Source organism: Oryctolagus cuniculus, chromosome 10 (assembly GCF_964237555.1).
Source record: "Oryctolagus cuniculus chromosome 10, mOryCun1.1, whole genome shotgun sequence".
In the NCBI taxonomy this organism is placed as follows: Eukaryota; Metazoa; Chordata; class Mammalia; order Lagomorpha; family Leporidae; genus Oryctolagus; species Oryctolagus cuniculus.
Genome location: NC_091441.1, coordinates 104,564,240 through 104,578,741, shown reverse-complemented (window position 1 = coordinate 104,578,741; position 14,502 = coordinate 104,564,240). Strand labels below are relative to the sequence as shown.

Below are 14,502 nucleotides of genomic sequence, written 5' to 3'. Positions count from 1 at the left end.
AAAAAAAAAAAAAAAAAAAAAAAAAACACTAGAGAAAAAGGAATCTTTAGAAATACCCAAATTCTGTTTTTCCTATTAAATACAAACTTAATTTTGTTGCTGTTTTTCCTACTAAATACAAACTTAATTTTGTTGGTTGTTAAACACTTTTATTCTATTCATTCATTCATTTATTATTTGGAAGGCAGAGAGACACAGAGAAAAAGAGAGATCTCCCATCTGTTGATTCACTCCGTGAAGGCTGGCAACAGCCAGGCCTGGGCCAGGCCAAACCAGGGACTGGGAATTCAATCCAGACTGCCAATATCAGTGGCAGGGACCCAAGTACTTGAGCCATTACCTGCTATCTCCCAGGGTGTGCATTAGCGGGAGGCTGCAATCAGGAATGGAACTAGAACTTGAACCGAGGCACTCTGATATGGGATAAGTAGCATTGCAGGTGTCATCTTAATGGCTGTGCCAAATGCCTGCCCCAACCTTAATTTTGAACTGCCTGCCATACAATTCTTACTGAAGATAAACTAAGAAAATTCAAGATAACTAGGGCCAGCGCTGTGGTACGGCAAATTAAGCCACCAGCAGCAATGCCAGCACCCCATTTGGGGTTTCATGGTTTCCCCACTTTCGATCAAGCTCCCTGCTACTGCACCTGAGAAGGCAGCAGCAGATGACCCCTGTACCCACGGGGAGACCCGGATGGAGTTCCAACCCTGGCTGTGGCAGCCATTGGAGGAGTGAAACAGCAAATGGCTAATCCTGCCTTTCCAATAAATAACCTTTAAAAAAATAGAAAATTCAAGATAAAATGATGTATCACAGATTCTTCTGGCCTAAGGCAAAATTACATGTATCAAAAACAAGTAAAACAGCACCCAAATATTATTAATATAAACAAACAACAAATACTCGGCAGCCAGAATCGGGACCAGCTGAAGAAACACCGACAACGAGCTTTCCACCAAGGAGCCTTGCTGACATTCAGGAGAATTCCAGTCCTCCACATGCAGGAGCCTCAAGATGCATCTCTAGCGCCACCAGCCCGACTGCTAGCGACGCCTTAGCCGATGGCTCAACGAGAGCCTTCAGTGACGGGAATCCTACTTTCACTGATGAATACTAAGTATCAGGAATTCCCAATCATCATCTAGCGAGCTATTAGTAAGCAGTCCTCACCACTCTCCCCCAGAGAAGCCGCAGTGTGGGGATCAACTGGAGGAAACATCACAAGAATCCTGAGGCCTCGACTAGGGCTTTCACTTCCAATCCTCTACCTAATCCTTTTTCTCCTCAGTTCTGTCCCAGCCACCCTCCCCTTCTTCGCCTGAGCCCAAGGGCAGGACTGGCTCGCCCGGCCTGCTGGAGCTGGGGGCACATCAGACTACATCCTAGCCAACAGAACGGGAATGGCAGCAGTGAATGCCCACTCCAGAGCAAGGCCTTGAAGGCGATGGTCATGCCTCCTATCACGTTCTCTTCCCTCTTCCAGGAGGCTCTGGGATGGTGAGACACAGGACAAGAAGCCTGGCTCCCCAGATCACAGAGGGGAGTCGAGCTGCCCCCAGTCCAGAATGCCTGCCTTGAGCTCTTAGGCCAATGAGAAATGTATTACAATGAAGCCTATTAAACGTGTGGGATCTAAACAGTAATGCAGTTTAGCTTCTTCTGATTAATACAGCTTCACTGTCTTGTTTTGTTTCAGTGTTAAGATTGTGCCTTTTAGTACAAGCTAAGTACTATCAGAATGTAATGGTTAGGAAGAGCTTCACCTCTGCCTATAGGCAGCCCTAAATTCACATTCACAATCTCTTAGTTAAGTGTCCCTAGGAAATTTATTCATTCCTGCCCTCTTTTTTTTTTTTTTTTTTAAGATTTATTTATTTATTTGAAAGACAGAGTTACACAGAGAGGGAAAGAGAGAGAGAGGTCTTCCATCTGCTGGTTCGCTCCCCAAATGGCCACACTGGCCACAGCTGGGCTAATCCAAAGCCAGGCACTTCCCCCGGGCCTCCCACATGGACCATTCTCTGTTGCTTTCCCAGGCCATAGGCAGGAGGCTGGATCAGAAGTGGAGCAGCCAGGACTTGAACATGCACCCATATGGGATGCCAGCACCACGGGCGGAAGTTTAACCTACTACACTACATCACCAGCCCCTACTCACCCTCTTCTGTAAGGTGGAAATAATAAAAACACAAACCACAATGGTTTGGAGTCAAAGAAAAGAACAAAACACATGAACAGCATGCATTCCTACAGAGCAGGTATTCAACAAATGGTAACATTTTTATGTCCCTGGCTACTATTATCAGAGAAACGCTAATCAAGTCTGATCAAGTTTCCAGCTCAAAGCAACAAGTATGATAAAAGTTGACAGCACAGTAACCGGCCATAGGCTGGACGAACTCTCTCTAGTGACCCATGACATACTCCAGACGCTCTGGCTGGGGCTGGTGTTCTGACACAGCAGGTTAAGTCCACATTCACGACTCCAGCCTATGTGATCCAGTTCCTTGATAACACACCTAGGAAAGCAGAAGATGGGCCAAGAACTTGGGCCCCCGCCACCCATTTGGGAGACCCTGATGGTGCTCTGGGCACCTGGCTTCAGCCTGGCCCAGCCATTTGTGAAGTGAACCTGCAGAGGAAGATCTCTGCCTGCCCCTTGCTCTCTCTTTTCTCTTTGCCTTTCACTTGCTAACACTTTTAAGAACCACAGAAAATAAAACACCGATTTAAGTTCAAGGTAACCACAGACTCTCCTGGGCTGCAAGGATGCTGGACCCATGATGTCCCCGCAGCTCTGTAAGCTCCTTTCCCTTCTGGTGTCTCCTAGCACTTGCTGCAAAGTGTGTCCCTGACTTCTACCTTCTCTACAATCTCCTGCCTTCAACTTCTAGCCTCCCTGCTCCTGTCCTGGAGATCTGTGTCTCCTCTTGCGTCTTCTAAATGCAGCTGCATCAGGCAATCCCACCGCTGCTGGAAACTGTCTCAGACCCCAGGATGAACCTGACCCAACACCAAATACACAGACTTCTCCCCAGCCCCCATCAGCCCTCTTCCAGTTTCCCTTTCTCACTTATACAGGGATGCTTTTTTTTTTTTTTTTTTTTTTTGAGTTTGAATTCCTTTGCACTTAAAAAAAATATTTTTCCAAGTTCTTGGGCATCTCCAAAAATGCCTCAAGGCAAGAGGGGAGGGGAGGGGAGGGAAAGGAGCAGGAGTGAGAAATCAGAGGCAGAGATGAAGGGGGGAGATCAGGGAGACCATTTCTTAGCTGTGTTGCCAAGCTTGAGAAACACAGGCATCAACCTGGAGAGCCACAAACCCAGTCCGTGGCTAAGGCCTAACAGCTTACTTCCTCTAACATGTTTTTATTTTTTTTCCCTGTGACTCTCACCCAGTGATCCTCAGCCAGGGGTAACTTTCAGACTTCAGGCTCCCTTGTCCTAACGTGGTCCTTCCAACTAAGTTTGAAAAAAACTCCAAAGTACAACCGCAAATCAATTCATGCGCGTAATCACAAAGGAAGTGGCCAGCGCCCAGTGGCATGCAACACTTTTCCTTCCTGGGGCAGAAGTCAGTCTTGCAGCAATCCCCAAGTGGTCTGACTTGGACCGGTCACCTCCTTTTTTTTTTTTTTTTTTTTGCCTCTAACAAGAGTGCAGATTTAGTTTGGGGCAATACAGATCTCCTAAATAAATGCTGGATTCATGGTATGCTCCAAATGCATCAGGAGCCACTACTTAAAAGCATGGGCCAAAGCAAACACGCTGGGGTTCTGCAACGGCCATTAGATCATGCAGGATGTGCTACTCAACCACAATTAGCTAACAATCCAGCCAGTACAGTTCACGCACAAAGGGGTTGGATCATGAAAAGGGAAAAACGCGTTCTACAGAGAACATAAGGAAAACCAATGATGGCGTGAGGACAAGACTGCCTTGACCACAGCTGGAGGCTGTGTTTCATAAGCTGGAGCCACTGAAAGCCAACAACTGCTAGAGTCTTCACCTGACCCGGGGTCAGTAAGGGCTCCCTGCAGGTTTGCAAGGGGAGGACTCTGTGTCAGAGTAACATCAATCTCAACAGACAAATTAAAGGTCCACAAATACAGACGTTCTTGATAGTACTCCTTGAATTCTCTCAAACAATTACAACACTAATCTACCAGTACAATGTAGAGGTGCAGCTTTATCACCTTCCAAAATAGGAATATCAAACACAACCAACCTTGATCATGCACTTATTAATAATGAGCCAGGCAGGGACAGAGTCTGAGGGGATGGGCAGAAAAGCATCCGTCTTCCCCCAGGGGAGCCCCCAGTCCAGGAACAGGTGTACATCAAGTCATCCTGGGATGGGATGTGCTGGGCCAGGTGTGCTGATGGGGGCAGGGCAGCATCAGCAGGAGCCATCAGTTGGGTGGGAAGGGACACTAAGAAGCTGAAAGCCTTCACCTTGCCATACGCGACTCCAAGGCTTCGTGCCTGGGACATGGCAAGAGCTGTGAACGGAGAAACTGCAAAGCGGGAAAGAACGGTTAAGTGGAAGGAGACAGAGTCTTCAGCAGACTATTTGTGGATTCGCATCGAAGGTCAAACTTTCCAGATATTTCTGCATTGCCTGATATCAACTGCAAGATGCCCCGCTTGTTAATCATTACTGGGTCACAAAACCATTTTGCTGAGAAATGGAAAACAAGTTCCTAATCTAAAGATACGGGGGCAGGTGTTTGGCCTACACAGTGAAGGCACTGGTTAAGACACTCATGTCCCACGGAGGTACCTGGTACGCTCCAGGTCCCAGCTGCTGACTGCAGACCCTGGGAGACGGTGGTGACGGCTCAGCTAATTGCCCACCTACATGGGAGGCCCAGATTGAGTTCCCAGCTCCCAACTTCAGGCCTGCTCCAGGCCTGGCCATTGTGGGCATTTGGGGAGTGAACCAAGAGATGGGAGCATGCTCTTTGTCTTTCTCTCAATTCCTGCATGGCAAATAAATTTTTTTTTTAAAAATTAAGTTTCTAAAAATTTTTCTGGGGCCAGGGTCATAGCATAGTGTGTAAAAGCCACCACCTGCATTGCCAGCATCCCATATGGGCACCAGTTTAAGTCCTGGCTGCTCCACTTCCGATCCAGCTCTCTGCTATGGCCTGGGAAAGCAGTGGAAGATGGCCCAAGTCCTGGGGCCCCTGCACCCACGTGGGAGACACGAAGGAAGCTCCTGGCACCTGGCTTCAGATCAGCTCAGCTTTGGCTTTTGCAGCCATTTGGGGAGCAAACTAGCGGATGGAAGACCTCTCCCTCCCTCTCTCACTCACTCTAACTCTGCCTTTCAAATAAATACATAAATCTAAATCTTTAAAAAAAATTATGAACACTAAAAACTCACAATAAATACTCACTGATTTAATGTCATTTGAGATACCATGTGAAATTAATTATGCAAGCCACACCTTAATAATATTTGCAATGTGTGAAGGACAAAAGCTACTAACCCCGATATACAGCATTCTTACAAATCAGCAACAAAAAATACAAAACCATGAAAACACAACTCACCCAAGAAACATGTTAACATGCATTTGAAAAGATATCCAAAGTTAAGAATAAAAGAGATGTAAACTAACAAGATTTTTTTTTTTTTTTCCTTTTTAAATTGACAAAGCTAGGGAGGCACTGGACCTCAGCAGCTTAAACCACTGCTTGGGATGCCTGCATCCCATATTGGAGTGCCAGTTGGATCCCCAGACATTCTGGTTTTTTTTTTTTTTTTTCTGAAAGGCAGAGTTATGGGGCTGGGGCCGGGGGGAGAGGAGGCAGCCTTCCACCTGCTGGTTCACTTCCCGGATGCCTCCCACACCCAGGGCTGGGCCAGGCTGAAGCCAGGAACTAGGAACTTCTTCCATGTCTCCCACAAGGTTGCAGGGACCAAAGCACTTGGGCTATCTTCTGCTGCTTTCCCAGGCACACTAGCAGGCAGCTGGATCAGAAGTGGTGCAGCCAGGACTCGAACCACTGCCCATACGGACGCTGGCACTCAGGCAGTGGCTTAATCCACTCAGCCATGGCACCAGCCCCTATTCTGTACTTCTGATCCAGCTTCCTGCTAACGTGCACCGTGGGAGGCAGCAGATGATGGTCACGTACTTGGGTTCCCTCATGGGAGACCTGGATGGAGCTCCTCACTCCTGCTTCAGTCTGACCCAGCCCTGGTTCTGTGGCAATCCGGAGAATGAATCAGCAGATCAAAGATCTTTCTCTTTCTCTCCCTCATCCTGTCTCTCCATCACTTTGTCTTTTATGTAAATGAATTTATCAGATATATATATTTATTTGCTAAAGTTAAAAAATGCAGGAAGAAAGAATTTGGTCTTAAGTGTAGAGAATTGGGGTATTTTTACACATTGCTGATAGAAGTTTTAATTTAATACCCCCTTTCCAGAAAGCAAAGTGGAAATATGAAATATTATATAGTCATACTCTTTAACATAACAATTTAACTTCTGGGAATCTATTCCAGGAAGAAAAATTTTTAAATATATCTGTATCTATATATCCATAATAGCTGGATTTACTTACTTGGGAAATTTACCTCAAGAAGGTAACTGGAATTAGTGTTATGGCACAACAAGTTAAACCACTGCTCACTATGCCAGCTTCCCTTATCAAAGCAACAGTTCGAATCCCGGCTGCTCCACTTCCAGTGCAGCCCCTGTTAATATGCCTGGGAAAGCAGGAGATGATGGCCCAAGGACTCCAATCCCTGACACTCATGTAGGAGACCTGCACACAATTCCAGGATCTTGGCATTAGCTGGCCCAGCCCCAGTCATTGCGGCCATTTGGGGAGTGAACAAGCAGAAAGAAAATCTTTCTCCTTCTCACTCTGCCTTTCAAATGATAGATAAACCTTTTTTAAAAAATGAGACAATTAAACAAATATGTATTAGAAGTTCTTTATATATTTCAATTATTGTTTTTATGTATTCACGGCAAAAAAAATTATTATAAAATATCTCATTAGATAGTCCTGAACTCCATCAAGAGATTAGCTAAATACGGCAAAACAAGCTGCTAGAAACCATAGGATATAAATCCAACTATATTAACATGAAAAGTACTTCCATTTTAAGGCAAAAATGTGAACTATGACCCCACATAAATTATACAATAAACACAGCTATTATTTGCTGAGAATTTACTGCATGTGAGGTCCTGAGCTACCCATTTTTATGTGAAATAACCCATTTAATTCTCACATAGAAATAGCTTGTCCAGTATCTCACAGTAGCAGACAGGGCAGCTGGGACTTGGACAGGCAGGCTGACACCAGGGCCCAGGTCCTTCACCACGTGTGTACACACCTGTGTGTGTGCACGCGCGCACATAAGAAAGGCATGAGGGACAAGTCTGATTCATTTATCCCAATTGCTTTCTCTAGGAAGCAGGATTTAGAATGATTTTAATTTCCTTCTTTACATTTTCAATCTTACTGAGCTGGTCTTTTTTTAAAGATTTTATTTATTTGAGAGAGAGAATTACAGACAGTGAGAAGGACAGACAGAAAGGTCTTCCATCTGATGGTTCACTCCCCAAAAGGCACCAAAGGCCAGAGCTGCACTGATCTGAAGCCAGGAACCAGGAGCTTCTTCTGGGTCTCCCACGTGGGTGCAGGGGCCCAAGCACTTAGGCCATCTTTTACTGCTTTCCCAGGCCATAGCAGAGAACTGGATTGGAATAGGAGAAGCCAGGATTCAAACCAGTGCCAATATGGGATGCCAGTGCTGCAGGTGGAGGATTAACCTGCTGCGCCACAGTGCAGGCCCCGAGCTGGTAGTTGACCACAGAGACAGGGGTCTGTATTTCTAAAATAATATAGAATTCCTATATTTTCAATAGTATATACAAAATACACATTTTAGTTAACTGAGGTCCAATGATATAAAAAAAAAATAAAACCAAAAGGGGCTGGCTCTATAGTGTAGCAGGTAAAGCCACTGCCCACAGTACCGGCATCACATACGGGTGCCGGTTAAAGTCCCGGCTGCTCCACTTCCGATCCAGCTCTCAGGTGTGGCCTGGGAAAGCAGTGTAACATGGCCAGGTCCTTGGGCCCCTGCACCCAAGTGGGAGACCCAGAAGAGGCTCCAGGCTCCTGGCTTGGGATTGGTGCAGCTCTGGACATTGCAGCTAATTGGGGAGTGAACCAGCGGACTGAAGATCCCTCCCTCGCTGCCTCTCCTTCTCTCTGTGTGTAACTCTGACTTACAAATAAATAAATCTTTAAAATAAGAAAAAAAAAACTATATAAGATACTTTGCTTTATTTATCAGATTAAAGCCATGTCAATCTTATATAAAAGCCACATGGCTTTAAAAATGGTTTTAAGTAAAAGTTAACAATGAAATGCCTTCTGCTTAACAACAAGAAATAATGGGACTCAGGATGTAAGCACATTTCCTCACTCTTATCCAGAAAACTGCCTCATCTTCAGAAAGTAACACTGGCCTTGCTATAGCCTTGCAGCGTGTTTCAGCCCAATAAAAATCTCACGTCTGGAGCTGGCACTATGGCATCGTAGGCTAAGGCACCGGTTCTTGTCCAAGCTGCTCCTCTTCCAGTCCAGCTCTCTGCTGATGAGCTGGGAAGGCAGTGGAGGATGGCCCAAGTGCTTGGGTCCCTGCACCCGTGTGGGAGACCAGGAATAAGCCCTTGGCTTTGGATCAGTGCCGCTCCAGCCATTGTGGCCATATAGGGAGCGAACCAGCAGATGGAAGACCTCGCTCTCTGTGTATACCACAAGTGTCAACTGCTTGAATTCTGCCCCAGCAGTGTGAACCGGGAAGGCTGCCTGCTGCTCCTCTGGAGCGGAGCTTGCCCCCCACAGGCTCAGAGACCTCAGATGATCTTGAAGGTGTCGAGACTGCTGGTGACACAGTGTCCATAAGGATCAACTCAGCTCCCTCTTGCCTGTTTTCAGCTGCTCTGTGCTTGTGCCGCCTACTGGACCACAGTATCCTTAAAGGCCAGAGCACTAAGAGGCCACAGCACCCTACACCAGCATACTCACAGGCCACATCACCCAAAAAGCAGGCTCCCTCTCCCACCACCTACACTCTTCTCCTCCTGTCCCTTAACCTCACCCAGGGGTGCCCTCTGCCCAGGAAATCCCTGGCCCCATATGGTAATCCCACCTCAGTATGGGGTCTCCTCCAGGGATCCCTGTCACTGCCTTCCTGGGGGATTCCTGCCCTCTGCTCTGCTAACAGCAGGCAGTGGACGAGGCAGGCTTTCACCTTGCAAGTGACACCCAGGCGTGATCCAGTCTCCCTTCTCCTACTAGCTGCCCCAACGGTGCAAAAATGGAGAGGAGGAGGAAATTTGTGGAAAAAAGAAGCCTCATGGCAACCTCGGCCAGCACTGAGCTGCAAGTGTAGCTGGAACCTTATTATTCTAGTTGGAGCCAATGTCAAAGCAAAGAATCATTCAGCAGACTTCCTGGGCACACTGGAAGGTAGACTGTTGGCCCGGACAGCAACTCCAAGGTCTAGAACACTGGGGTCCCTCCTAGACCCTGGGTACAGGATCAAGAATTAACCATGCCAGCCAGCGCCACAGCTCAATAGGCTAATCCTCCACCTAGCAGCGCTGACACACCGGGTTCTAGTCCCAGTCGGGGCGCCAGATTCTGTCCCGGTTGCCCCCCACCCAGGCCAGCTCTCTGCTGTGGCCAGGGAGTGCAGTGGAGGATGGCCCAGGTGCTTGGGCCCTGCACCCCATGGGAGACCAGGAGAAGCACCTGGCTCCTGGCTTCGGATCAGCGCGGTGCGCCGGCCACAGTGCGCCGGCCGCGGCAGCCATTGGAGGATGAACCAACGACAAAGGAAGACCTTTCTCTCTCTCTCTCTCACTGTCCACTCTGCCTGTCAAAATAAATAAATAATTAATTAAAGAAAGAATTAACCATGCCAAGGCAGCATGGAATTTTTAACAAGAGATAGCTATCCTAAATTTTGTTCTTCTTCATGGGTTCCATCACACACAGGGCCAAAGAGACATTAAGAGAGGAAGTAGAGTCTTGTGGCTTTTACATTGGCCACTGGATCGCTGGTCTACAAGAGGCAACTCCAGACCATGGTGCTCAAGATGCAAAGAAATACACTTAGAGGGTGAGAGCAGTGTGATGTTTTATCTAAGCACAAGAATGATGCTTTCTTGATTTGGGAGATCATCCTCTTGCAGAGTTTGGGTTAAAAAAGAAGTCAATGGGATTATCAAGAATCCGAAGACTAAGAAGGAAAAGCGCCAGGAGAAACATGAAAGAGAACAGCAAACAATTCAGTAAGAGACAAATTTAGGGTTGCAGGGATGAAGCTGGTAGACAAGAGAGAGTTCCTTGGAGAAAACTTAGAATTACAAAGGCCAGAGTTCACAGGGGGCCAGGATGCCCCAGAGGGTCTGAGTGAGAGCTGACCCCACTTCCAGGCCTCTGTGTAGACCCTGCAGGCAGGCAGTTAACCACGGCCACAGGTGTGGGAGCCTCCATCCTGGAGACTCCTATAACAGAACAGAGTGGAAAACCCCCCAGCACTGCACACACCACCCTCACCCGAGATCCTCGGTGACAAAGACAAAAACGCAGAGGCTCATTTCCCGAAAGAAGGCCACTAGGGACTTGGGTCACCTCAACGCTGTTGGATGACACACAGTACACCAAAGACAACCTTGCCACGAAAGCGAGGGACTAGGCCAGAGCGGCTGCACAGGACCAGATATGCCCAGGGTCACACAGCTGAGTCTCCCCACGGCAACCCCAGGGAGGCCATACAGGGTGTGTGTGTGTGTGTGTGTTTTTTTTTTAATATTTTTTTGAAAGTCAGAGTTACACAGAGAGAGGAGAGGCCGAGAGAGAGAGAGGTGAGAGGTTTTCCATCTGATGGTTCACTCCTCAATTGGCCGCAACAGCCGGAGCTGCACCAATCCGAAGCCAGGAGCCAGGAGCTTCCTCTGGGTCTCCCACGTGGGTGCAAGGGCCCAAGGACCTGAGCCATCTTCTACTGCTATCCCAGGCCATAGCAGAGAACTGGATCGGAAGTGGAGCAGAAGGGACTAGAACCGGCGCCCATAGGGGATGCCGGAGCTTCAGGCCAAGGCATCAACCCACTGTGCCTCTGCACCACAGAGCCAGCCCCCACACAGGGTGTTTGTTGCTACCATGCATTAGCCCAGATCCTGCCAAGGCGCTGCTGGTTTTGGCTGAGATAACAGGCAGTCGCTCTAGGGGCTGAGAAGCTGCTCCAGTTGGAGGTGTTTTCTGGGACACAGATTTTCATGTTTAAAACCAGGACCACACCTCAACACAGAGCAAGGGCATCACCCTTTCCTCAAAGATATCCCGAGATGGGACTTAGCAGTCGGCACGCTGCTTTCCAGAGGTTTCCAGTGCCGATCCGTAGCCCCGCGAGACAGACAAGTGTAGGTCACTCGGATCACTCCTATTCTGTAAATCTGGACGATTTCCAAGTAGTACATACAAGAGATTAAAGGTAACTGACGGATTCCACAGCTGCATCCCAGAGAAGCCTACCTACACAGGAATCGAAGGCAGGTGGCATTAGATCTGCGTTTAGGGCTGATGCAGGCTTTCTAACAGGTCAGTTTAAGAGGATGGGGATTCAACACAGCTGTGGAGACAGGACGCCTGAACCCAACACAGGATGCTGCGCCGGAGCCCAGGTGTCCGCGATGCAGGTGAAACCGGAGTCAGGCTGCAGAAGTCTCAGCAGAAGTGTATCGGCACACATTCCCCGGTTCCCGTGGCTGTCCCACGGTTATGTAAGGAATCGCCATTCGGGAAAGTAGGTGAAGAGCATATGGAAGTCTTTGTATTATTTTGGCAACTTTTTATAAATTAACTGTATCAAAACTTTTAAAATTTGAAGATTTACTTCAAAAAGATTCTCTGTTTTCCTCCGTATAATGCATACACACAGAAACCCACACATGATAAAAATAACAGCTTTTGATTCACATACAACACTAGATGGATTCTACGGAGAACGAAGGTTTTATTGTTTGTAAAAGCAAAAAACTAAAGATAACTCAGAGACTGTGAACTAAGAACGCATAGCACAGCTATCATTTAGGCTCGGGACAAAGCAACCTATCTTCAGCAACACTGAATCTTCACCTCCAAGCACAGTACGAGGTACACGGCTGATATTGGATTCTCTGACCACAGAATTAACCCGTGAGATGAGCAGTTAGACAACCACTTACAAAGTTGTTTAAGGGCTGGGAGTTGTGGCACAGTGGGTCAAGGTGCTTGGGATGCCTGCGCTCCTCATCTCCCACATCCGAGTGCCAGTTCCAGCCCCGACAGCCTAGCTTCAGATCCAGCTCCCTGCTCACCCACCTGGGAGGCAGTAGATGATGGCCCCAGTGGGGACACCTGGATGGAGGTCTTGGCTTTGGCGTGGCCCAGCACCAGCTGTTGCAGTTATCTGGGGAATGAACCAGCAAATGATAGGTCTTTTTCTCTCTTGAACTTTCAAATAAATAATCTTTTCTTTGGGGAAAAAAAAAAAGGATGTTTGGGGTCAGCATTGTGGCATAGTGGGTAAAGCCGCCCATATGGGCACTGGTTTGTGTCTAGGCTGCTCCCACTTCTAATCCAGCTCCCTGCTAATGACCTGGGAAAAGCAGCAGAGGATGGTCCAAGTGCTTGGGCCCCTGCACCCATGTGAGAGACCCGGATGAAGCTCTCGTCTCTTGTGGCCATCTGGGGCGTGAACCAGAATGGAAGATCTCTCTCTCCATAACTCCTTCAAATAAATTTTTTAAATCTTAAAAAAAACAACGGTTAAGAAGAATTTTTAGTGATCCCGGTAAATGCTAAGTTGAGAAAGTTTTTAAGCGGGAGAAAAACACAAGATACAAAGTAACACAATACTTTCCAAATTACGTAATATGTTCGTTTACAAAAAAAAAAAAACACCAAAAGACTAAATGTTAAGACGGGGGGGGGGGGGTGAAGTCACAGGCAGAGGGGTCGATCCGCCCCACTCTTTCTCTACCTTCCAAGTGTTCTTCAATGAAACAGGGCGTCCCCCAGTTTTGACGGAAGCACAACACACACTGCAAGTTACCAGGCCCTTTCCATCTCCTTTTACCTCACATCTCTCCAATTTCATTCCTCCGCGGTGCTGGACTCCCAACACCAGCAGGTCGCAGACGCGCTACCTCCCATCACTTACAACTTCTTATCCTGCTCACCGTCGGCAAACACCCAGTCCCGGCGCACACCCGGGAGCAGATTTGTATTAAAAACCCGCAGGGTTGGATTTAAACTCCTCGGGCCAGGCTCTTCCAGGACCCCGCGCCACGCGCGCCCCTCAGGTGCGCCGGGCGCTGCCCCGCACGTGCGCCGCCATCAGACGCCCCCGGGTGGGAGCGCGAGCAGCCCCCCGCGCGCCCGCCAACGCCGCCCCGCGCGCGGCCTCGCCCGCCCGCGCCCCTCACCGCTCACCCCTGCACTCCCGCCAGGCCTCTCCCGGCCCCCACCCGCGACCTCCCCTCAACCGCCCCCAGACCCCCGACACCGCTACCGCCGCGCCCGTCCCGCTCCCCCTTCCCCGCGACCGCCAGCCCCGGCGCGTCCCGGGAAGGAAGGGCGGCGGCTGACAGCGGCGCCGGTAGCCGGGCCTTAGCCACCCACCCACACGCGCGCACACACACGCACACACTCACTCGCGGGCAGAGGCCGAGGGTCCCCCGCCCCCTCCCCCACTCACCGGCCGCCGCGCCGCTCCACGTCTTCGGGGGCGGACCCGGGGAGCCGGCAGCGCCGCCGAGCCGGGCGAGCGCACGCTCGGGCCAGGGAGGACCAGGGGGCGGGACGGGCCTGCCCGGTGGGCGCTGCAGGGCGCTGGGCGTGGCGCGCGTGGCCGGGCCTGGACGCTGCAACGCACAGGCGGGGGAGGCGGGGCCTCGGCGGGGGAGGCGGGGCCTCTGGACAGGGCGGGGCTTCTCCGAGCTGCCCGGTCGAGGGGGCGTAGCCGGAAGGGGAGAGGCGGGCCTAGCTGAGCTTGTCACTCCCGGAGGGGGCGGGACCTACCTGGGCTCGCGCTCACCAATAGTGGTAGTAACTGGGGAGTGGCATGGTCACTCGTATTTCTGTCTTGTCACTGTCAGGTCTAAGATCAGGTCCCTTTTTAGCTGTAATTCACTTTCAGGAGGTATAAACCCCAGTGCTCAGGTCTTTGGTTTTCTCCTGCTCACCTAGGCTCATTCTGCACATCTGTCTAACACCTGCTCTCCACTGCTTCCTCCCACAGCACCCATCAACCCCTCCTGCTCTGTATCAGATTCGTGGCCAGTCTCCCTAGACTGTAAGCTTCACAAGGGTAGGTTTGTTTGTTGTTGTTAGTTTGGGCCACAGACATGCCCTGCGCTCCTCACAGCCTTAGGTCCAGAGCAGGCAAGCAGTAGGTGTAAACAAG

General features: G+C 49.4%; 1 protein-coding gene across 8 annotated transcripts in view; it reads right to left on the bottom strand.

Annotated features, from left to right (window-relative positions):
* ANO10 (anoctamin 10) overlaps nucleotides 1-13,981 on the bottom strand; it is a 198,046-nt gene extending 184,065 nt beyond the window's left edge. For 2 of the 8 annotated variants that reach the window (XM_070050952.1, XM_070050955.1), the window contains exon 1: nucleotides 13,751-13,771. The gene's annotated coding sequence lies outside the window, so the exon portion shown is untranslated. Of the gene's footprint in view, nucleotides 1-12,416; nucleotides 12,505-13,173; nucleotides 13,419-13,750; nucleotides 13,772-13,794 lie in introns of those variants that run through there. The other 6 variants (XM_051851848.2, XM_070050954.1, XM_070050949.1 and 3 more) reach the window with 6 other exon arrangements.
* Between the last annotated feature and the right edge of the window lie 521 nt (nucleotides 13,982-14,502).